At 45.2% G+C, this 23,276-nt stretch overlaps 1 protein-coding gene across 2 annotated transcripts in view; it reads right to left on the bottom strand.

Annotated features, from left to right (window-relative positions):
• Positions 1-23,276, bottom strand: part of PGBD5 (piggyBac transposable element derived 5) — a 135,251-nt gene that overhangs the window by 1,933 nt on the left and 110,042 nt on the right. The gene's annotated exons all lie outside the window — the stretch shown is intronic.

Genomic DNA, 23,276 nt, shown 5'->3' with positions numbered 1-23,276 from the left:
TGTTTCCCAAATAACACCAATCACTAACAGTGGCGTCTCTAGCTTTCAAATTTTGGGGGGGCACACTGGGGGCCAGGACAAAAGTAGGGGGGGCAGCTATAACAACGATACATTTACACAAGTACACTTAGAAATGCTGCGATACTTTACCCAATACCTAAAACCGCAACAGGGAAGAAAAGTCCAGCTGTCTGTGGATGACACTGCTATGGGGGGGATCTGTGGATGCCACATACCGTGTAATGTATAGCATCTTATGCTATATGTGTCATCCACAGATCCACCCCATGACAGTGTCATCCCCATTTCCCCCTCCATAACAGTGTCATCCACAGATCCCCCTCCCTATAACAGTGTCATCCACAGATCCCCCTCCCCGCCACTCACAGGAGTGTACATTTGACATTTCTAAACCGTAATCCATATCCTGCAGTAACTTTAACTTTAAATCAGGATTAAGCGGCCGCTCATCTCTACTAGTACCTTAACCTTACACCACTCGGCTAGCTTCGGAAACAGGGCCAGGCTACAGCCTACAGGTACTGCCTGTTAGTTCTTATCGAGCGAGTGCTGATTTCTGCAGGTCAGAGGATACGGATTACAGTTTAGAACAGGCATGTCCAAACTGCGGCCCTCCAGCTGTTGCAAAACTACAACTCCCAGCATGCCCTAATAGCTGTAAGCTATCCAGGCATGCTGGGAGTTGTAGTTTTGCAACAGCTGGAGGGCCGCAGTTTGGACATGCCTGGTTTAGAAGAAATGTACACTCCTGGGAGCGGTCCAGACCAGTGGCGGATCCAGAGCCTGGTCTCGAGAGGGGCACTTCCAGATTATTTTCAGTCCACCGCCACAGAACAAGGGTGCTTATAGAACAGACTCCACAGTGTACCGGTATACTATATATTGTGGGGCACAGCGTGGCGGTATACTGTATATTGTGGGGCACAGTGTAGGCTATATGTGTATAACAAACATATTTGACATGAAGACTTACAGTTACTTGGCTTGGCCCTTGGGGGTCTCGGACGCCACTTCCACACTTTGGCCGGGGGCTCGGCGGAGCTGATGTGTTTTATCCTAATGAGAAAGATTTCATAATAAGGATTTGGAGAAGAGGCAGAGGAATAGCAGAGCAGGGAGAGGCTGGTGCTGCTACTAGGGGTCATACCATGTGGGAGTAATAAAGCCCACCATAATGCCCCCCGGTAGTAATAATTCTCCTTATAATGTGACAATGCAAAAAATACCCCCTTATGCCCCCAGTTGAGCTAATGTCCCCCATAATGTGCCAGTATAAAATACCCCTATATAGTGCCCCCAGTAAATGCCCCATAGTGCTCCTCTCCCCCTTCCTCCTAGTGCCCCCATAATGTACCAGTATAAAATGCCCCAGTAGATGCCCTCAATGTCCCCCATAATTTTGCAAGTATAAATTACCCCTTCTTAGTGCCCCCGTAGATGACTCCACGTGCCAGTAATAAGACCCACATTACGTGCCAGTAATAAGCCCCCCCATCATGTGCCAGTAATAAGCCCCCCATCATGTGCCAGTATTAGGTCCCCCCATCATGTGCCAGTATTAGGTCCCCCCCATCATGTGCCAGTATTAAGCCCCCCCATCATGTGCCAGTATTAAGGCCCCCCCATCATGTGCCATTATTAAGTAAGTACCCCCCCTTCATGTGCCATTATTAAGTAAGTCCCCCCCAATGTGCCATCATTAAGTAAGTCCCCCCCAATGTGCCATTATTAAGTAAGCCCCCCCATCATGTGCCATTATTAGGTAAGTCCCCCCCCCCCCCCAAGTATCACTATTGTAAAAAAAAAAAAATTATACTTACCTCAGTGTCAGCGATGCGATGCAGGCCTCTTCTGGCCTGTGTCCCACGCTGTATGGCTCAGGCGGCGCGATGACGTCATCGCGCGCCTGCGCCGGCCTCTGATAGGCTGCCGGTCTAGTGCCTGCAGCCTATCAGAGCAAGGGGAAGGGACACGCCTCTCCCTCCCCTGCACCGCCGCATTAGTGATGGGAAGTTCGGATCTTTTAGGTGAATCGGTTCATTTGAATCAGCTCATTCAAATGAACCAATTCATGAATCGGATATTCGGTTCACTTGGTGAGTCAGACTGCTGAGCTGACTCGCAAGTGAACCGAAGACTCTAGGTGCCGGTGCGCATGCGCAGATGCTTGATACATTCGATTCACTCACTACTTGCTGCGCTGCTGACTCAGTGCAGTCGGCCCGTCTTCTTCAGCTCTCTCTGAACTCTGATTACTAGTATTGAGTGAGTCAGGAAGAGTGATTTATTATAGTAAAGGGAAGCTGAGGCTGACGCCGGACAGGAGGAGTCAGGAGTCAGACAGGAGTCAGAAGCTGTCACTGTGGTGTGCAATGTGAATTGTTGTCTGTTGTGCATTGTTACCCACAGTGACAACAGTCTGACACTGACAGTACAATCCATAAAGGTGATGTGAACCCACCCTTAGGCCCCTTTCACACTTGCGTTGTCCGGATCCGGCATAGAGTTCCGTCGTCGGGGCTCTATGCCGGAAGAATCCTGATCAGGATTATACCCATGCATTCTGAATGGAGAGAAATCCATTCAGGATGCATCAGGAGGTCTTCCGTTCCGGAACGGAACGTTTTTTGGCTGGAGAAAATACCGCAGCATGCAGTACTTTTTGCTCCGGCCAAAAATCCTGAAGACTTGCTGCAAGGCCGGATCCGGAATTAATGCCCATTGAAAGGCATTGATCCGGATCCGGCCTTAAGCTAAACGTCGTTTCGGCGCATTGCCGGATACGACGTTTAGCTTTTTCTGAATGGTTACCATGGATGCCGGGACGCTAAAGTCCTGGCAGCCATGGTAAAGTGCAGCGGGGAGCGGCATACTTACCGTCCGTGCAGCTCCCGGGGCGCTCCAGAGTGACGTCAGGGCGCCCCAGGCGCATGGATGACGTGATCGCATGTACACATCATCCATGCGCATGGGGCGCTCTGACGTCATTCTGGAGCGCCCCGGGAGCCGCACGGACTGTAAGTATACCGCTCCCCCGCTCCTCACTACTACTATGGCAACCGGGACTTTAATAGCGTCCTGGCTGCCATAGTAACACTGAAAGCATTTTGAAGACGGATCCGTCTTCAAATGCTTTCAGCACACTTGCGTTTTTCCGGATCCGGCGTGTACCTCCGGCAAGTGGAGTACACGCCGGATCCGGACAACGCAAGTGTGAAAGGGCCCTTAGTTATATAGCTACTGAATGAGATGCCTTTAACATATATATCTCCTGAGAAGCCAATTTGATTCTAAAGGGTTAATTTAATTCAACCTGTAATCTAAACTCTTGTGTCATCTGTCACTTCTCCTGTCCCTTAATCTTATCACTGCTGCAACAAAAGCAGCCTCAGCCTCAGTGTAAGGCTACTTTCACACTAGCGTTCGTCGGTCCGCTCGTGAGCTCCGTTTGAAGGGGCTCACGAGCGGACCCGAACGCCTCCGTCCAGCCCTGATGCAGTCTGAATGGAGCGGATCCGCTCAGACTGCATCAGTCTGGCGGCGTTCAGCCTCCGCTCCGCTCGCCTCCGCACGGACAGGCGGACAGCTGAACGCTGCTTGCAGCGCTCAGCTGTCCGCCTGGCCGTGCGGAGGCGAGCGGATCCGTTCAGACTTACAATGTAAGTCAATGGGAACGGATCCGCTTGAAGAGGTCACCATATGGCTCAATCTTCAAGCGGATCCGTCCCCCATTGACTTTACATTGAAAGTCTGAACGGATCCGCTCAGGCTGCTTTCACACTTAGAATTTTTTCTAAGTTATTAATGCAGACGGATCCGTACTGAACGGAGCCTCCGTCTGCATTAATATGATCGGATCCGTTCAGAACGGATCCGATCAAGCGCAAGTGTGAAAGTAGCCTTAGGCTACTTTCACACTAGCGTTCGATCGGATCCGTTCTGAACGGATCCGATCGTAATAATGCAGACGGAGGCTCCGTTCAGAACGGATCCGTCTGCATTATATTAGCTAAAAAAAGCTAAGTGTGAAAATAGCCTGGGACGGATCCGTCCAGACTTTCAATGTAAAGTCAATGGGGGACGGATCCGCTTGAAGATTGAGCCATATTGTGGCATCTTCAAACGGATCCGTCCCCATTGACTTACATTGTAAGTCTGGACGGATCCGCACGCCTCCGCACGGCCAGGCGGACACCCGAACGCTGCAAGCAGCGTTCAGCTGTCCGCCTGTCCGTGCGGAGGCGAGCGGAGCGGAGGCTGAACGCCGCCAGACTGATGCAGTCTGAGCGGATCCGCTCCATTCAGACTGCATCAGGGCTGGACGGCTGCGTTCGGGTCCGCTCGTGAGCTCCTTCAAACGGAGCTCACGAGCGGACCAGCGAACGCTAGTGTGAAAGGAGCCTTACCTGTTCTACAGCTTGACTCACTGCGCATTTTAGTTGGGGGGGCACATGGGGGGGCCCAGCATGATGTTGGGGGGGCCGTGGCCCCCTCTGGCCCCCCCCTGGCGACGCCACTGATCACTAAGAATTACTAAAGCTGTGATGGTCTCTCCTGACGCTTGGTAAATGATAGGAGAATTTAAAGACAATCTGTCACCTATTTTGAGCCTATAAAAGCGTTAACATAGCAATGTGCAATAAAGTGTCTTCTTTCTTTTATTCAACTTTTCATTCAGATGAAAATACGATTTTTTTGATATGCAAATTAAGTCTCAAGGTGCCCAAAGGGGCGTTTATTACTCTCCTCTAGTGCCCGGTAACGCCCCGCTGCAGTGCCCAGCCTGCCTTTCTTCCAAGCCCAGCACGCCTCCTACGTCATACAGCGCTCTGATTACGTCACTGGGCTAGGCGCATGCCCAGTGACACTATTGAGGCTGTTGCCCTCAGGAGCAGGAGTATCGTACAGACGCAGGCACTCAGCGATACTGTGCCTGCGCGGGATTTTGGAGGCCAAGAGAGGAGGAAGTAAGGATGGTGCAGTGAATAAATTAAATGACGCAGTGGAGGGGGTGGCGCCGTTTGGCAAGGATGTAGGAGTACATTTATTTCTTAGGAGGCGTGCTGGGCTTGGAAGAAAGGCGGGCTGCAGGGGGGCGTTACTGGGCACTAGAGCAGAGTAATAACGCCCCTCTGGGCACCTTGGGGCTTAATTTGCATATCAGAAAAATCGCTTTTTCATCTGAATGAAAAGTTGAATAAAAGAAAGAGGACACATGCAGGAATGAAGGTACTTTATTGTACATTGCTATGTTAACGGTTTTATAGGCTCAAAATAGGTGACAGATTCCCTTTAAGGGAAAATAAATAAATCCTATATACTAGGACAGGTGCCTAGAGGTGGTTCAGACGTGGCATTATTAATAACTCTTCACACATGGGTGTTCTTTGTCTTGCCTATTTTAATTGATTAATGAAGACTTTGTTTTCAATCTCATGGCGTCATCTGCCACCGTGAGTTTGTTTTTACTTTGATGCAAACTACATCAACAGTCCTTCTGTCAAACAGTTTTTAATCAAAGTTCTAGATATACTGTGTATTTGCATGCTAATCACACATCCAAAGACAATCCCTATCTAAGAGTTCCTTAGCCCATAGCTCAATGGTAAGGTCCTGTCTCACAAGCAGTACCATTTGGGCTCAAGACCCAATAGCACACATAAAGGAATTACATTTTTAAAACCCTAACTAGGAGACAAATTCAGATGATGTTGGACTTTGAGGTCTTACTTTCCTTACAGGTCAGGGTCAAAGTCAGAATGAGTTTTAGTATGCTAGATGTATTTGTGTGCTAGATCACACAGCTAAATAAAATCCACAGCTAACAATGACTGAGCCCATAGCTCAATGATAAGGGTTCTGGCTCACAGACAGAAGCTTTTGTATTCAAGACCCAATAGAAACCTTTAACAAAATGAATAGTTGGGGCCATTTATCAAACTGGTGTGAAGTAGAACTGGCTTAGTTGCCCATAGCAACCATTCAGATTTCACTTTTTACAGGAGCTGTCAAAATGAAAGGTGAAATTTGATTGGTTGCTATTGGCCACTAAAGAAAATATAAAAAAGAGGATTAGGGAACAAAATATATAATATGGGTGGGTGACCCAGAATATATGAAGAAGTAGGTGACGGGCGCCAAGAGGGTGGAATGTATAAACAAGAAGAGTGTAGCGTTAGCTAACACACAACTATAAAAGGAAAAATACTTTGCCTCTATTGGAGTGTCTTTGGGCTGAAAAGAGAACAATAAAACTCCAGTAGACCAAAAAAAGATGACTCACAATCAGGCGCCACTCTTTAGCAGGTCAGATGTGGTAAAAATGATTGTCAAGATATTAGCAATTAAAACCAATGGTGGATTGTATTAGATAAATTAACTCAATGGTCAATAAATAGAAATAAAAACATATATTCAAATCATAACAAGAAGATGCATATTGGCAACTAAGGCAACTTTCACACTGGCGTTTTGGCTTTCCGTTTCTGAGATCCGTTTAGGGTTCTCACAAGCGGTCCGAAACTGATCAGTTTTGCCCTAATGCATTCTGAATGCAAAAGGATCCGCTCAGAATGCATCAGTTTGCCTCCGTTCCGTCTCCATTACGCTTTGGAGGCGGACACCAAAGCTCTGCCTGCAGTCTGACGAAACTGAGCCAAACGGATCCGTTCTGACACACAATGCAAGTCAATGGGGACGGATTCGTTTTCTATGACACAATCTGGCACAACAGAAAACGGATCCGTCCTCCATTGACTTTCAATGGTGTTCAAGACGGATCCGTCTTGGCTATGTTAAAGATAATACAAACGGATCCGTTCTGAACGGATGCAGACGGTTGTGTTATCTGAACGGATCCGTCTGTGCAGATCCATGAAGGATCCGCATCAAACGCCAGTGTAAAAGTAGCCTTAGCCAGTTCTACTTTACACCAGTTTGATAAATGACCCCAAGTATTTTTAAACCCTAGGTAGGATACATATTCTGATGTCTGACTTTCCTCACTGGTCAGAGTCAAATGAGTTTCAGATACACTGTATTTGCTGCCAAATTACAGCCAAAGATAAGCCCTAATGTAAGTAAACCCACTTTGCACCTTAAAGTATTTGCACTGCCAATATACCCTAAAGCAGTGATGGTGAACCTTTTAGAAACCGAGTGCCCAAACTGCAACCAAATACCCACTTATTTATCGCAAAGTGCCAGCACGGCAATTTAACCTGAATACCAATATAGCATATCTTCCATGAACTTTATCATTTAGCTAAAATAGCTTAATAGCCTACATTCAGTGCGCTGCCTGTGCTGTTCATAGTGCGTCCTGTGCTGATGAATGGCAGGAAAAGTCTAAGGCATATTGGTACGCCATAGACTTTTTCCAAGGCGCGGGTGCCCACAGAAAGGGCTCTGAGTGCCGCCTCTGGCACCCGTGCCATAGGTTCGCCATCACTGCCCTAAAGTAACTGAACCCATTTTGCACCTTTACGTGAACCTCTTTTTGCACCCTCAAGTAAGTAAATATCTTATGACACCCTAAAGTATTTGAACTCCATATTGCAACCTAAAAAAATGCTTTGCGCCCTAAAGTTAATCCCCTTTGCAGCCTAAATATATGAGGATAGAAGAAAATGCAGATCAAGGGGTGCTAATACCTATGATTTATTAAAGGAACTGATAGGAAAATTAAAACATTGCAACTCGTGCAATGCGTTTCGTCGGCATATGGCCACATTTTTCAGGCACACACTGTCTGTTTTATATACAGTTGCAAGAAAAAGTATGTGAACCCTTTGGAATTATATGGATTTCTGCACAAATTAGTCATAAAATGTGATCTGATCTTCATCTAAGTCACAACAATAGACAATCAGTCTGCTTAAACTAATAACACAAAGAATTAAATGTTACCATGCTTTTATTGAACACACCATGTAAACATTCACAGTGCAGGTGGAAAAAGTATGTGAACCCTTGGATTTAATAACTGGTTGAACCTCCTTTGGCAGCAATAACTTCAACCAAACATTTCCTGTAGTTGCAGATCGGACGTGCACAACGGTCAGGAGTAATTCTTGACCATTCCTCTTTACAGAACTGTTTCAGTTCAGCAATATTCTTGGGATGTCTGGTGTGAATCGCTTTCTTGAGGTCATGCCACAGCATCTCAATCAGGTTGAGGTCAGGACTCTGACTGGGCCACTCCAGAAGGCGTATTTTCTTCTGTTTAAGCCATTCTGTTGTTGATTTACTTCTATGCTTTGGGTCGTTGTCCTGTTGCAACACCCATCTTCTGTTGAGCTTCAGCTGGTGGACAGATGGCTTATGGCCACATTTTTCAGGCACATACTGTCCGATTCATATACAGTAGAATGCTATATGGCTTACAAACGGATGCTGAGTATGTGCCTGAAGAAGTTTAGGGTACTGACTTAAATGAGGATGCTGATACAGTATGGGGGGAGATTTATCATCTCCTTTGTGCCAAAAAAGTAACATGAAAAAGTTACAAAATGCTTGTTTGCGAGTTTTGAAAAAATATCACAAGTGGTGTATTTTATGCTGCCCTTACCACTTTTCTGAAAGGGGGCACGACAAGGGCAGGAAGGGGGCATGGTCAACAGCCGCAAAAAATTATCTTTATTTACACTAGTTTTCTGGGGCAAATGAAGCCAGAAGAAGTCAGCAATACGCTGATGATAACAAATTGAACGAGTTGCAATTTCTTAGGCTACTATCACACTAGCGTTTCTATTATCCGGTATTGAGATCCGTTATAGGGTCTCAATACCGGAAAAAAATGCTTCCGTTTTGTCCCCATTCATTGTCAATGGGGACAAAATGTAACTGAACAGAACGTAATGCTCCAAAATGCATTCCGTTCTCATACAGGAGAGCAAACCGCAGCATGCTGCGATTTGCTTTCCGTCCTGGGATGCGGAGCAAAACGGGTCCGTCATGACCCACAATGCAAGGCAATAGAAAACGGATCAGTCCCCCATTGACTTTCAATGGACTTCATGAAGTATCCGTCTTGGCTATGTTAAAGATAATACAACCAGATCTGTTCATAACTGATGCAGATGGTTATATTATCAGTAATGGAAGCATTTTTGCTGAACGCTGCCGGATCCAGCAAATAGGCAAATTAAGGCTACTTTCACACTAGCCTATCAGTTTTTAAATAAATTATTAGAGATTAGCACCCCTCAAGCTGCATTTTTGTCATGAACCAGCGAGTGTGAACCCACTGTGCCATGTGTCCTATCTTCACTAAGGGCGTAGTCTAAGTGAGCCCCTCGTTCTTCCAACTAACCCTGATGGTGGGGATAGACTTTCCCAAGGGGAACACCAGGTCACTCACTACCTCTTGAGGAGGATTGGCACACAAGGCATCTGGTCCAGACGGATCAGGAGTTACCTGAGCAATGTACCAGAGGTAAAGACATAGTCAGCAGGCTGAGTTGTAACCAGGAGAAACAGTGCAGGACCAAAGGATGAGGCACAGGCAAAGTCAAACAAGCAATAGGTCAGATCAGGAGGCACAGGTACAGGCCAAGCAATCACTGTCGGCAACCGGAGAGTCAAGACAAGCAGGCAGGGATTAAACACAAGGAGCTTGACGCTCAGGCACCGGGAAGAGGACTGAGCCACTTATGTACAAGAGGGCTAGGATTGTTCAAGCACATGAGCTAACCCATAGAGAGAACAAGCTGGAAGCATGCTGTGCTCAGGGCTGGAAGTAAACAGCGGAGCGGAGTCCAGGACAGATAATGCCTGTAAGGACAGAGCCCAGGACTAGTGTTGAGGGAAGTGAGCTTTGATGCTTCAAAAATCACTTTATATTTTGAAACCGAACTCGCGCGAATTTTAAAATAACTTACTTTGGCTCATCGGAGCCCATACATTCTAATACTGTACAGAGACGAATCTCTGTACAGTATTACTCTGACGTTTGGAACAAAGCGACTTCGGATGAAGCATCCGAAGCTCACTTCGCTCAACACTACCCAGGACTGAAGCGGTGAGTGGGGAAACACCAGCAGCAGATCACTGCTGAACACAGAGCCCAAAACAGCGGTGGTAAGCAGGGGAACATTGGAGAACAGCAGCCGATGTTACAATTTTTTCTATCCTTATGCATTATCTATGCAGGATCCTTCCAGGGCAGAAGGGAGCTGCAGTGATTTCCAGAGTCCTTTGTGTCTACATGCCTGAAACAGCACAACGTCCTCCGATGAGCGGCCCTAACCTGGGGGAAATCTTTTACATTTTAGTTGGATTTCACACATGAGAAGTGGCCCTCTGTTCTTTTATTACAACCTAAAGTAAATGAGCCCAATTTGCACCTAAAGTATGCAAACTATTTATTTCAAACTAAAGTATGTGAGCAGCTAATGCACCCTAAAATGAACCGACTTTGCACTCTAAAGTGTGTGAACCCCCTAGTGCACTCTAATGTATGTGAAACCCAATTGCAATCTAAAGTGATCCCACTTTACACTCTAAAGAATGTGAACCCCTTATTGCACCTTAAAGTATGTCAACCGCCGATACACTCAAAGTAGGTGAATCCACTTTGTACCCTAAAGTAAGTGAACCCACTACTTTACCCTTAAAGGTTTTGTCTCATCACAGAGAATGGGGGCATATCACTAGGATCGCACCTAGGGGCGTAACGATCGCGGTCGTGACGGTGCCCGGTGGGGGGAGTGCGCCGGCTGTGCTCTCATGTAATGGGAGCGCAGAGGCAAGGAGGGGAGGGGGCGGAGAGGCAAGGAGGGGAGGGGGGTGCACTCACCCGGCCCGGAAGTTCTTGTCACTACCGGGCTGTTCGTTTTCAGAGTGAAGCAGGGAGAGCTCTCCGCTCCCTACTTCACTGCTTCAGAGCTCAGGCGCTCCCCCTGCTGGCTGCACAGAGGAGCCAGAAGCGCGATGTGAGTGTGGGAGCGCGTCATCAGGGAAGAACGTGTTTATTTTTAATTTTTTTCATAAAGCAGTAAGGGATGGTGCACGCAGAGGCTGTGGCCCGGGGCGCGTTGAAACTGTGCCTGCTGCCAGAGCACAAGAAAAACAATCATCCATGATACCTAGCTTCATGTCCCAGTTTGCAGGGCGGCGCAGAACAACGCTCTTGAAGTCAGACCAGTGCGACCAGGTGGTCGGTTGGATTGCAGCAGATAATGCTTCCAGTCGGTTAAGCACCACCCTGTCTTCCACAAAGTCCAGTCTCAGTAGCCAAGAGTCTGGTCAACACAATTCTCACCCTGATCCTCCTTCCTCCCACCATAGAGAGTCTTGCCAAACAAGTGATCCCACACTCGGATATTCCGAGGAGCTCTTTTCAGCGCCATTCCTTCATTTCGGCCTCTCAACAAGCCTGCTTGACATGAGATCTTGTGCCCTGATTCCCAAACTCTTGAGCATCCACAGTCACAAGAAGAGGACGATGGGGAACGGCAATTAGTGTTTCACGAGGTGGTGAATGATGATGAGACACAGTTGCCAATAAATCAACGGTAATTAGTGTCTCAAGAGGTCGATGATGAGGATGAGACACAGTTGTCAATAATGGAGGTGGTTGTTAGGTAAACAAATTAGGAGGATGAGCAGAGTGCGGAAGTGGAAGAGGAGGTGGTGGACGAGGAAGTCACTGACCCAACCTGGGAAGGTGGCAAGCCGAGCAAGGACAGCAGTACAGAGGGGGAGGGATCTGCAGCAGCGCAACAGGCTGGATGAGGCAATGGGGTGGCAAAAGGGAGAAGGCGGGCCACACCAAACAGGCCCGCAACTGTTCCCCGGACCACACCCTTGCGGAAATCTCCCTTGCCAAGGGGTAGGTGTTCTGCAGTCTGGCGCTTTTTTGAGGAAAGGTCGGACAACAAAAGAATTGTAATGTGCAACCTGTGCCATACAAAAATGAGCAGGGGCATGAACACTAGCAACCTCACCACCACCAGCATGATCTGTCACATGGCATCCAAGCATAGGTGGGCCGAACGCCTGGGTCCACAATCTGTGTCTGTGGGTCACACCACTGCCTCCTCTTCCCGTGCTTTACGTGCTGGCCAATCCCCTGTCGAAGGCGCAGGACCGGATGCCTCCCACCCTGCACCTGGACCTTCGCAAGCACTATCAGCGACCACATCCACTTCCGTGTCCCAGTGCAGCATACAAATGTCCTTACCCCAGGTATTTTAACGCAAGTGCAAATACCCAGCCACCCACCCACAAGCCATAGCACGAAATGCGCAACTTTTCAAATTACTGGCCCTGGAAATGTTGCCATTTAGGTTTGTGGACACAGGCCTTCCGCAGCCTGATGTCGACGGCCGTCCCTCGTTACGCAGAACCCAACCGCCACTATTTTTCACAGTGTGCAGTGCCCGCCTTACACCAGCATGTGTCCCTTAACATCATGCGTGCCCTGACCAACGCAGTTACTAGGAAGGTCCACTTAACCACCGACACATGGACTAGTGCTTTCGGCCAGGGACGCTACATTTCCCCGGCGGCATACTGTGTGAACATTGTGGAGGCCGCGAGCGAGTCGTACCCTGGGAAGGCACAGGTGCTACCGACGCCAAGGATTGCGGGCCACAATTCCATCAGTGTTTTCGCCACCACTTACGTTAGTGACTCCAACCCCCACTTCTCCACCATCTCAGAAATATCCTCTTGCAGCACCATTTAGCCAACACCGATTGGTTGTTCACCCTTCTCGACCCCCGCTACAAAGAGAACCTCTCATGTCTCATTCCTGTGGTGGAGAGGATAAGCAAAATGGGCAATACCAGAAGGTCCTTGTTGAAAAATTGCTCCAAAAATTTCCAGCTGACAGCGCTAGCGGCAGAGTACTTAGTTCCTTGGGCAACCGAGGAGGGGAGACGAGGGGAACACACAGCAGTTCCAACAGAGGCAAGGCAACACTCTCCAAAGCCGGGGACAGTTTCATGACGCCCCAACTGCACCCTCACACTGATGCGCGGCCTATTGTTACAAGGAGGAAATATTTTGGAAGATGGTGAAGGAGTATGTAGCAGACTGTATCAGCATCCTCAATGATCCCTCTGTGCCTTACAACTATTGGGTATCCAAGCTGGACACGTGGCACGAACTGGCGCACTACACCTTGGAGGTGCTGGCCTGCCCTGTCGCAAGCGTTTTGTCAGAGCGGGTATTTAGTGCTGCTGGGGTCACAATAACTGATAAGCGCATCCGCCTGTCAACTGAAAATGCTGACAGGTTGACTCTTATAAAAATGAACAAGGCCTGGATTGCCCCGGAGTTCTCTACTCCACCAGAGGAAAGTGGCTGAACATAAAGGCACTTTAAATGTGTTTTTTATAATGTACGGAATACACTGTATTCCCATGCACCCCTTCCACCACAAAAAAGGGTATATGGTTCAATATTCCATTTCTCGTCCTCCTCCTGTTCCATTATATCAACATGCTTATTATTCTGCCCTCGCTCCTAATGTTGTAGAGGGTCAGCTCACCTGCAGGCCCTCGTGTATAATGTTTTAGGGGGTCAGCTCACCAGCAGGCCATCACCTACAATCTTTTAGAGGGTCAGCTCACCTGCAGGCCCTCGCATATAATGTTTTAGAGGGTCAGCTCACCAGCAGGCCCTCACCTACAATCTTTTAGAGAGTCAGCTCCCCTGCAGGCCCTCGCATATAATGTTTTTGAGGGTCAGCTCACCAGCAGGCCCTTAACTAGGGCTGCACGATATGGGAATTTTGTGCGATTACGATTAGGGCCCTAAAAATTGCAATAACGATATGCGATATGATATTTTAAGGGAATTGTGCTAGAGGTCTATTTGCTTGGCTTTTCAAGGCAAAATCACACACAAATTACTGATAATGCTGAAATGTAGTTATGCTTAACTCCAGAACTGAAATGCACAGTGTTTTTCAAAATAAAACATCTTTTACTAAATTAAATACCATATTTGCATTACTGCAAAAGTACAAAATACAAAACTTGTCATTTTCTTAATAGCACTGCACAGAACAGATAAATAAAATAGAATAAATAGAAGAACATTTGTTCATTAAAATAACGACCTGCCTCCAGCCCCTCCTCCCTCCCCGCACTGTAACTCATGTATCGCCGGCTGCGCTGTGCAGCATAGCAGCCGCCGATACATCTGTGTCAGCCACATAAAAAGTCAACCATCGCTTTTTTGGGGAAAAAGTTTGTCTTATAAAGCGAAAAATATGGTAAAATAATTGCAGCATTTATGGGTCGGCCAATTGGCGATTGCGATATGGCGATTTATTGCGATTGCTTTGGCGATATATTGTGCAGGCCTACCCTTAACCATACTGTTTTACAGGGTCAGCTCACCAGCAGGGATCAGCTAACCAGCAGGCCCTCGCCCATAATTTTTTCAATGGTCAGCTCAGCAGCAGCAGGCACTCGCCCCCTAATGTTTTAGAGAGTCAGCTCTGCAGCAGACCCTCACCCCTAATGTTTTAGATGGTCAGCCTAGAAGCAGGCCCTCGCCCGTAATGTTTTAGAAGGTCACCAGCAGGCCCTTGCTCCTAATGTTTTTGAGGGTCACCAGCAGGCCATCAATCATAATTTTTCAAGGGTGTATGATGCCATCCTTTAGGTGTAATAAAGGGTCTATTGTAGTGCCGGTTCCTTGTAATTTTTTGCAGCCCTTTCACTTAATGTATAGGCTTTATGAGTGTAGGAGTCCCACTACCTGAACAATTGTACCACAATGCTAATGAGGCCCTCCTTTATGTGATATACAGGTTGTATCGGAGAGCCTCCTTCCTTGTAAGTTTTGGCAGCACTTGCACTTTATATACAAGTAAATATACAGGAAAGCATGTTTCCTAAAAAAATTTCCTCTAAAATCTTTATCTTCGTTTTTTGTGTATTAGTGTCAGTCTGTATAAGTGGCGTACTACTTGGACAACATCGTTCCCAGCAGCGACCTGGGAGTCCAAGATGCATCCAGACATCTCTATGCTGTTCCTGAACCATTTCGGTGGTGTTTCCATCAATTTCTGACCTTTTCCTATGAACTAGACACCCTCCCCTCTTCAGAGCAGGGGGTGCCTGGTTTAATGCTTGGGTTCTCCCATTGACCTCCACTGTGCTTGCGTGCTCGGTAGAGCCCCCAAGCATCCCAAGATGTTTGACCCGAGCACTTTGGTGCTCAATCAACACTAGTTCTCTTAAAAACAGACATATATCAAGGGGAGAAAACAGAACTGGATCGCACATCCACAATGCTATGCTTAGATCAAATGAAACTCACTTCTCAGTGCAATATTAAGTGTACAGCCCCCATACTGCATGCTGTACAAGAGGCATTAGTGTACATTTTGATCAAAAGGCATAAGCCCACTCAACACGTCAAGGTTGCCTCTTAGAGTGAGACCTACTCTGACAAATGGGCGCAGCACAGTGCGGTGACAACGCGGCACTGCCCTAGTAGGCAGCAGGACCCAGGAGTCGAACAGAAAACCTGCTATCAGACAATGCCACCCACAGCACTGGGTCCCACTGACCCACCAGCACAGCACCACAAAAACAAAGGCCACCACGCAGTACTGCACCATATAAACAGTTGTCTAACACAACATGTCCTTTGCTATCAGGAACTGCAGGTCAATACCCACTTATCTGTAGACTTCTGCTAAATTAAAATCACCTGTGCCAAATGGGAGGAGTGTTGATACCAGTTATAAAGAAGGAAGATTCAACCTACATATATCAAGGGAAGAAAAACAGAACTGGATCGCACATCCACAATGCTATGCTTGGATCTAATTAAACTCACTTTTCAGCACAATATTAAGTGTACAACCCCCTATACTGCATGCTGTACAAGAGGCATTAGTGTACATTTTGATCAAAAGGCATAAGCCCACTTCACCATGTCAAGGTTGCCTCTTAGGCTTCTTTCACACGGGTGCGTCGTGGGAAATGCATATGCGTGACTTTTCCACACGAGTGCAAAGCGTTTTAATGCTTTTTGCATGCGTGTGAGAAATCTGCATGTTTGGTACCCAGACCCGAACTTCTGTGAAGATGTTGTGTAGATTTTATTATTTTCCTTTATAACATGTGTAACAGTCACGTACACACACACACACACACACACACACAGGGGGAAGGATAGTGAGCCCTGGGAATGAGGTCAAACACAGATCCTCGCTCCCGAAGCTAAGCAGCAGGTCTGCAGCTGATGGGAGACCGAGTGCGCCTTCGGCACCCCGTTACAGTACCCCCCCTTTTACGAGGGGCCACCGGACCCAAGACTTCAGGCGATGGCCTTTCAGGGTGTGAAATTTTCGAACAGGTCTAGGAGCATGAACCTCCCTGGCAGGTACCCAAGATCTCTCTTCAGGTCCATACCCCTTCCAGTGAATCAGGTACTGCAAGGAATTACGCACCATCCACTATTTTAGACACCACATACTCAACAGCATCATTAACAAGAACCGGCAGAGGCAAGGCTTTCGATGGTACTACCGATTCAAAATATTTTTTAAGTATAGATTTATGGAACGAATTATGAATGTGGAATGACTCGGGCAGCTCCAACCTAAATGATACCGGGTTAATTACCTCCGTGATCTTATATGGTCCAATAAAACGAGAAGCAAGTTTTCTAGAAGCTACCTTGAGAGATAGATTCTTGGAGGACAACCATACTTTATCCCCAACCTGAAAGTTCACCCCCTTTGAACGTCTCCTATCGGCCTTGAGTTTTTGAGAACTTTGAGCCTTTTCTAGGTTCGATTGAACCCGTGCCCAAACTGTGCACAGTTCGGAGGAGAGTTTATCCGCTTCAGGGTTAGAGGAGGAGACGGACGACCCAGAATGAAAACGGGGATGAAAACCATGGTTACAAAAGAAAGGGGAGACCCCAGCAGAAGAATTGACACGGTAATTCAAAGCAAATTCAGCCAACGGAAGGAATTTGACCCATAATTGCTGGTCATCAGCAACATACAACCTCAAGAATTGTTCCACAGACTGATTAAGGCGTTCAGTCTGCCCATTACTCTCAGGATGGTAGGCGGAAGAAAAAGACAATGAACTTTTACATCTTTGACAGAAGGCCCTCCAGAATTTGGACACAAACTGCACAAACTGTCAGAAACAAACTGCACAAACTGTCAGAAACAATATTTTCCGGGATGCCATGTAAACGAACAATCTCTCTCACAAAAATAGACGCCAGGGTTTTAGCATTCGGAAGTTTAGACAGGGGAATGAAATGAACCATCTTGCTAAACCTATCGACCACTACCCAAACCACAGTCTTACCCTCCGCCAGTGGTAGTTCAGTTATAAAGTCCATCGAGATATGGGACCAGGGTCTACTGGGAATGGGTAGGGGTCGTAGGTTACCAGCAGGGCGAGTCCTAGGTGTCTTAGACCTGGCACAAACCTCACAGGCTGACACGTAGGACTTGAAATCCCTGGTCAGAGTGGGCCACCAATAAGATCTAGAAACCAGATCCTCAAAACCCGGATGTCCACAAAAGGCAGACTCGTGACACTCCCCCAACAGCTGGAGTTGAAATTGTACGGGAACAAACAACTAATCTGTTGGGGTGGATGCCGGTGCCAGATGTTGTTCAGCCTTAATGCGAGCCGAGATATCCTGGGTTAGAGCCGCTAAGAAGATGTTTGCTGGTAGGATAGATTCAGGTGGTGCCTCAGTGGGTTGAAAAGCATGGAAGCTCCGAGATAATGCGTCTGCCTTCACATTTTTACTTCCTGGCCTGCACGTAATGGAGAAATCAAAATGGGTAAAAAACAGAGCCCATCGGGCTTGTCGGGGATTCAACCTCTTAGCAGACTCGAGAAACATTAGGTTTTTATGATCAGTGACAACAGTTACCCGATGCCTTGCCCCCTCCAAAAAATGCCTCCACTCCTCAAATGCCCATTTAATAGCCAGCAGCTCCCTATTCCCTATGTTGTAGTTTCTCTCCGTGGGAGAGAATTTCCTGGAGAAGAAGGCACACGGTCTTAGGTTAGTGAGGCTAGCAGGACCTTGTGAAAGGACTGCTCCTGTGCCATCCTCGGACGCATCCACCTCCACAATAAAGGGTCTCTCCTGATCAGGCTGGATCAGAATGGGAGCGCTACTAAATGCCTTTTTTAATGTTTCAAATGAAGAAATGGCCTTGGTAGACCAATTCTCCAAATCCGCCCCTTTCTTAGTAAGGTCGGTCAATGGTTTAGCAATTACAGAAAAATTCATGATAAATTTACAATAGTAATTAGCTCTCCTTAAAGGAGAGAAACCTCTTCCGGTCTCCAGAAAAGGGTTCTGGGAGCTTGATCTGGGGCTCAAAATGTGGACTGGAGGACTGAGGAGTGGAAGAACCTTGCCCTAACTCAAAAGAATGGAGTTTCTCTCCTAGCTCCTGCACCATCTCTGTCAGGTTAGAGACATGGTTAGGGGTACATCAGGGGGCATAAAGTGATAAAAAAAATTATATGTACCCCAATAGTACCAATCAAATCGTCACCTCTTTCAAAAAAAGACACAAGACAATCACCCCAAAAAAATAATCTGAAAATGGAGACACAAACATGATTTTCTTTTCAAAAATGCTTTTATTGTGTAAAACCAAAATAAAAAAAATACATATTGGGTATTGTCATGTCCGTAACAACCTGCTCTATAAAAATAGCACATGATTGAACCTGTCAGGTGAACATTTAAAAAACAAAATAAAAACTGTGCCAGAACATTTTGGGTTACCCTGCCTCACAAAAAGCGTAAAATAGAGTGCTAAAAAATCATATGTATCTCAAAATAGTACCAATAAAACTGGGGTCACTTTTGGGGATTTTCTACTATAGGGGTACATCAGGGGGCATTCAAATATGAAATGGGGCCTAAAATCTAGTCTAGCAAAATCTGCCTTTCAAAAATAATATGGCGCTTGTTTTCTTCTGAGCCCTGCTCTATGTCCAAACAGCAGTTTATGACCACATATAGGGTGTTTCTGTAAACTGCAGAATCAGGGTAATAAATAAATCTATATATATATATATATATATATATATATATATTAAGTTTAATTTGGCTGCAAACCCTTGCTGTGTTACAGGAAAAATGGTTAAAAAGGGAAAATCTAACAAAAAAAGGTGAAATTTGGAAATTTCAACTCCATTTTCTTTTAATTCTTGTGGAACACAAAGAGTTAACAAAGTTTGTAAAATCAGTTTTGAATAACTTGAGGGGTGTAATTTCTAAAATGGGGTCATTTATGGGTGGATTCTACTATGTAAGCCCCACAAAGTAATTTCAGAACTAAACTGGTCCTAAAAAAATTGGGTTTTGGAAAGTTTCTTAAACATTTTAAGAATTGCTTCTAAAATTCTAAGCCTTCTAATGTAATTATAAAATAAAACGATATTTACAAAATGATTCCAACATAAAGTAGACATATGTGAAATGTAAATTTAATAACTAATGTTGTTAGGTATCACTATCTGCCTTAAAAGCAGAAAAATTCAAATTTTGAAAATTACAAATTTTCTGTAAATTTAGGATGTTTTTATAAATAAAGGTGGTTTATATCGACTCAAATTTACCACTAACATGAAATACAATGTGTCACAAGAAAACAGTCTCAGAAAGGCTTGGATAAATAAAAGCATTCAAAAGTTATTATCACATAAAGTGACGTCCAGTGATTTCCAAAAATCAGTCTGGTCGCAAAGGTGCAAAATGACCCAGTCACACGCTGTCAGTTTTTCTTAGGCCCCTTTCACACGGGCGAGATTTCCGTGCGGGTGCGATGCGTGAGTTGAACGCATTGCACCCGCACTGAATCCTGACCCATTCATTTCTATGGGGCTGTTCACATGAGCGGTGATTTTCACGCAACACTTATGCGTTGCGTGAAAATCGCAGCATGTTCTATATTCTGCGTTTTTCACGTAACGCAGGTCCCATAGAAATGAATGGGGTTGCGTGAAAATCGCAAGCATCCGCAAGCAAGTGCGGATGCGGTGCGATTTTCACGCATGGGTTCTAGGTGACAGTCTATTCACTGTATTATTTTCCCTTATAACATGGTTATAAGGGAAAATAATAGCATTCTGACTACAGAATGCATAGTATAATAGTGCTGGGAGGGTTAAAAAAAAATAAAAAAGTTAACTCACCTTCTGCCCATGATCGCCTAGTTCCCGGTCGGTCTCTTCTTTAGCTGTGACTAAAGGACCTGTGGTGACGTCAGATCACATGCTCCATCACCATGGTGATGGACCATGTGATTGGAGCATGTGATCTGACATCACCAAAGGTCATTCAGCCCAAGCCCACAGCTAAAGAAGAGACCGACCGGGAACTAGGCGATCATGGGGATAAGGTGAGTTAACGTTTTTATTTTTTTTTAACCCTTCCAGCGCTATTATACTAAGCATTCTGTATTCAGAATGCTATTATTTTCCCTTATAACCATGTTATAAGGGAAAATAATAGAATCTTCAGAACATCAATCCCAAGCCCGAACTTCTATGAAGAAGTTCGGGTTTGGGTACCAAACATGCGCGATTTTTCTCACGCGAGTGCAAAACGCATGACAATGTTTTGCACTCGCGCGGAAAAATCGCGGGTGTTTCCGCAACGCACCCGCACATTTTTCCGCAACGCCCGTGTGAAACCAGCCTTAGCCATTTTGCATCCATTTTCTGGCTATCCATTTATAACAGCCATTTTACATCTGTTTTAATGGCCATTAAATGATTGGAGATTGGACTTCAAGGCTATGTACACCTTTTACAAAGGGGAAAAGAAGAAAGGGGACCACACAATTTGTTACCCATTTTCTCCTGAATACGGCAACACCCCATATGTAGTTGTACACGGCTGTTTTAGCACGCTGCAGAGTCCAGAACAGAAAGAGCACCATGTGTATTTGAGGTGTAGATTGAGGATTTATACATCACTGGTCGACAACTGCAGAGCCTATAGTTATCTATAACCCCCAAGAAGTGACCCCATTTTAGAAACCACATTCCTCACAGTATTTATGAAGGGGTGTAGTATACATTTTGACCAAATGTTTAGCAAAAATAATTTAAAAGCACGATGTGCAAACTGAAAATGGCATTTTTTAAAAACAGATATGCCATTTCCATGCCCATTTCATATTGTGCCTAGTGTATGCCACTGTGAAAAGCAAGCACTTCCTGGTTTTATAAACACCCTACATGTGGCCCCAATCTTTTGCCTGGACATACCAGAAGTAAAATAACACCAGGCACATTGAAGGCTCAATGTGGTGATTTACGCATCTTGTGCTGACAAGGGTTGGGTTGAAAAAAATTTATGGAACCCCAGAGAAGTGACCCTATATCGGAAAAAACACCGCAAGGTATTTATTAAGGGGTGTGCCTGCGCCGAAGGAAGGAAGCCGGCACCAGGAGCGCGTCCTTCACTCAGTGCGCCTTTGCCGAATACTAAAACGGGACGGCGCAGGATTTACGGGACTATGAGGAGAATTCAACAGTCAATCAATGGGACCTGGGCGTCCCAAAGGGTGAGTAAACCGAGCCTCTAGGTGCTGAAGAAACGCCCCAGTAGCACCTAGAGGCTCATTAGCATATTTTAAACATCTTTATTTTAAGAGAATTGCGGCAGGCAGGACGTTATAAAGCATACTGTTATGTACTGCTGACATTAGCACATCGCTAATGTCAGTCAGCTACATAAGGTTATTTCATATTGCTATTGAACAGCCTCTGGGGACGAGTACAGACATTTTCTGACAACCATACTTTTTTTTCCTGAACAGAGCTGCGTCAGGACTTTTTGCGGGATAAGTTGTCATCATCATTGGTTCTATTTTGGGGTACATACAACTGTTTGATAACTTTTTATTTAGCTTTTTGCGAAGCAGGATAAATAAATGGCAACAATTTAGCCATTGCTTTTTGGGTTTTATTAATGTGGCGTACACTGTAGGAAAAATGGCACATTATCTTTATTCTGCTGTTCAGTATGATTACAGAGATACCAATTTTACATTGGTTATTTTACATTTATAACAGAAAAGGCGGCTCTCGACTGGTTTTTCTGGTAGCAGGTGCTCTTGCCCAATTTGACTCACCCTCGTCAATAAGAAGTAGATTTAAAATATATATAAAAATAGCGGACAGGCACTCTATTTATGGGTTCATGGAAAGGCAGTTTTATTTAATAAATTTATAATAGATAAAAGCAATATAACAACAATTAATATCTATAGAATCTCAATATAGCAGCAATTAATAACAATATAACAGCAGTTAGTTAATAGCAGTTGATGAATATAGCAGCAATTAATAACAATATAACAGCAGTTAGTTAATAGCAGTTGATGAATATAGCAGCAATTAATAACAATGTAGCAGCAGTTAATGAATAACAGCAATGTTCGTATAGTTGCAATAAAGGGTGGATAGCAAAAAAGTTTTTATGTAGTCTCCCCTTATGTAGACCACTGATTAGTGGAAATATTGCAACAATCTTCTTAGTGGTTACAAAATTGCATTTGATCGTTTGGGTATAGCAACAATGTTCTTAGTAACAATGTTCTTGGTAGTTACAAAAATGCGTTTGATCATTAAATGTCTTATCTTTCTTTCATATATCGTGCAGGTAATCAAGTTTCGTTTTTATAAAGTCTCTATTATATGCATTCAATATTTCACTCACGATTAAACTGTTTTTCTGGTGCGGCGTCCCGCTCCTATTTTGAGAAACAGACTGACCTTTGTGATTCGGATCCTTCAGTTTCAGCTTGTTCAGAGGTCGGCGTGCCACATGCTATGGCGGCGTCTCTCTTAGTTGTTAGTTCCGCCCCTTCAATGTTCAGGTCGCCTTCTGACTTCTTTATTTCAGCTGTCCGGGTTCCGCTTTATAGGTAACAGGTCAGTTTCCGTGAGTGTCTTGAGTTCAATTCCTCTTAGAGCGCTCCAGTGATATAAATCCGTTCAGAGTATGCTTTTTCATTGTTATATATTGTTATTAATTGCTGCTATATTCATCAACTGCTATTAACTAACTGCTGTTATATTGTTATTAATTGCTGCTATATTGAGATTCTATAGATATTTATTGTTGTTATATTGCTTTTATCTATTATAAATTTATTAAATAAAACTGCCTTTCCATGAACCCATAAATAGAGTGCCTGTCCGCTATTTTTATATATATTTTAAATCTATTTTACATTTAACCACTTTAACACAAAGCATTTTTGT

The sequence above is a fragment of the Bufo gargarizans genome, chromosome 4 (genome assembly GCF_014858855.1).
Source record: "Bufo gargarizans isolate SCDJY-AF-19 chromosome 4, ASM1485885v1, whole genome shotgun sequence".
Taxonomy (NCBI): Eukaryota; Metazoa; Chordata; class Amphibia; order Anura; family Bufonidae; genus Bufo; species Bufo gargarizans.
Note: the sequence above shows the minus strand (reverse complement) of the source record. Positions and strands in the feature narration are given on the sequence as shown.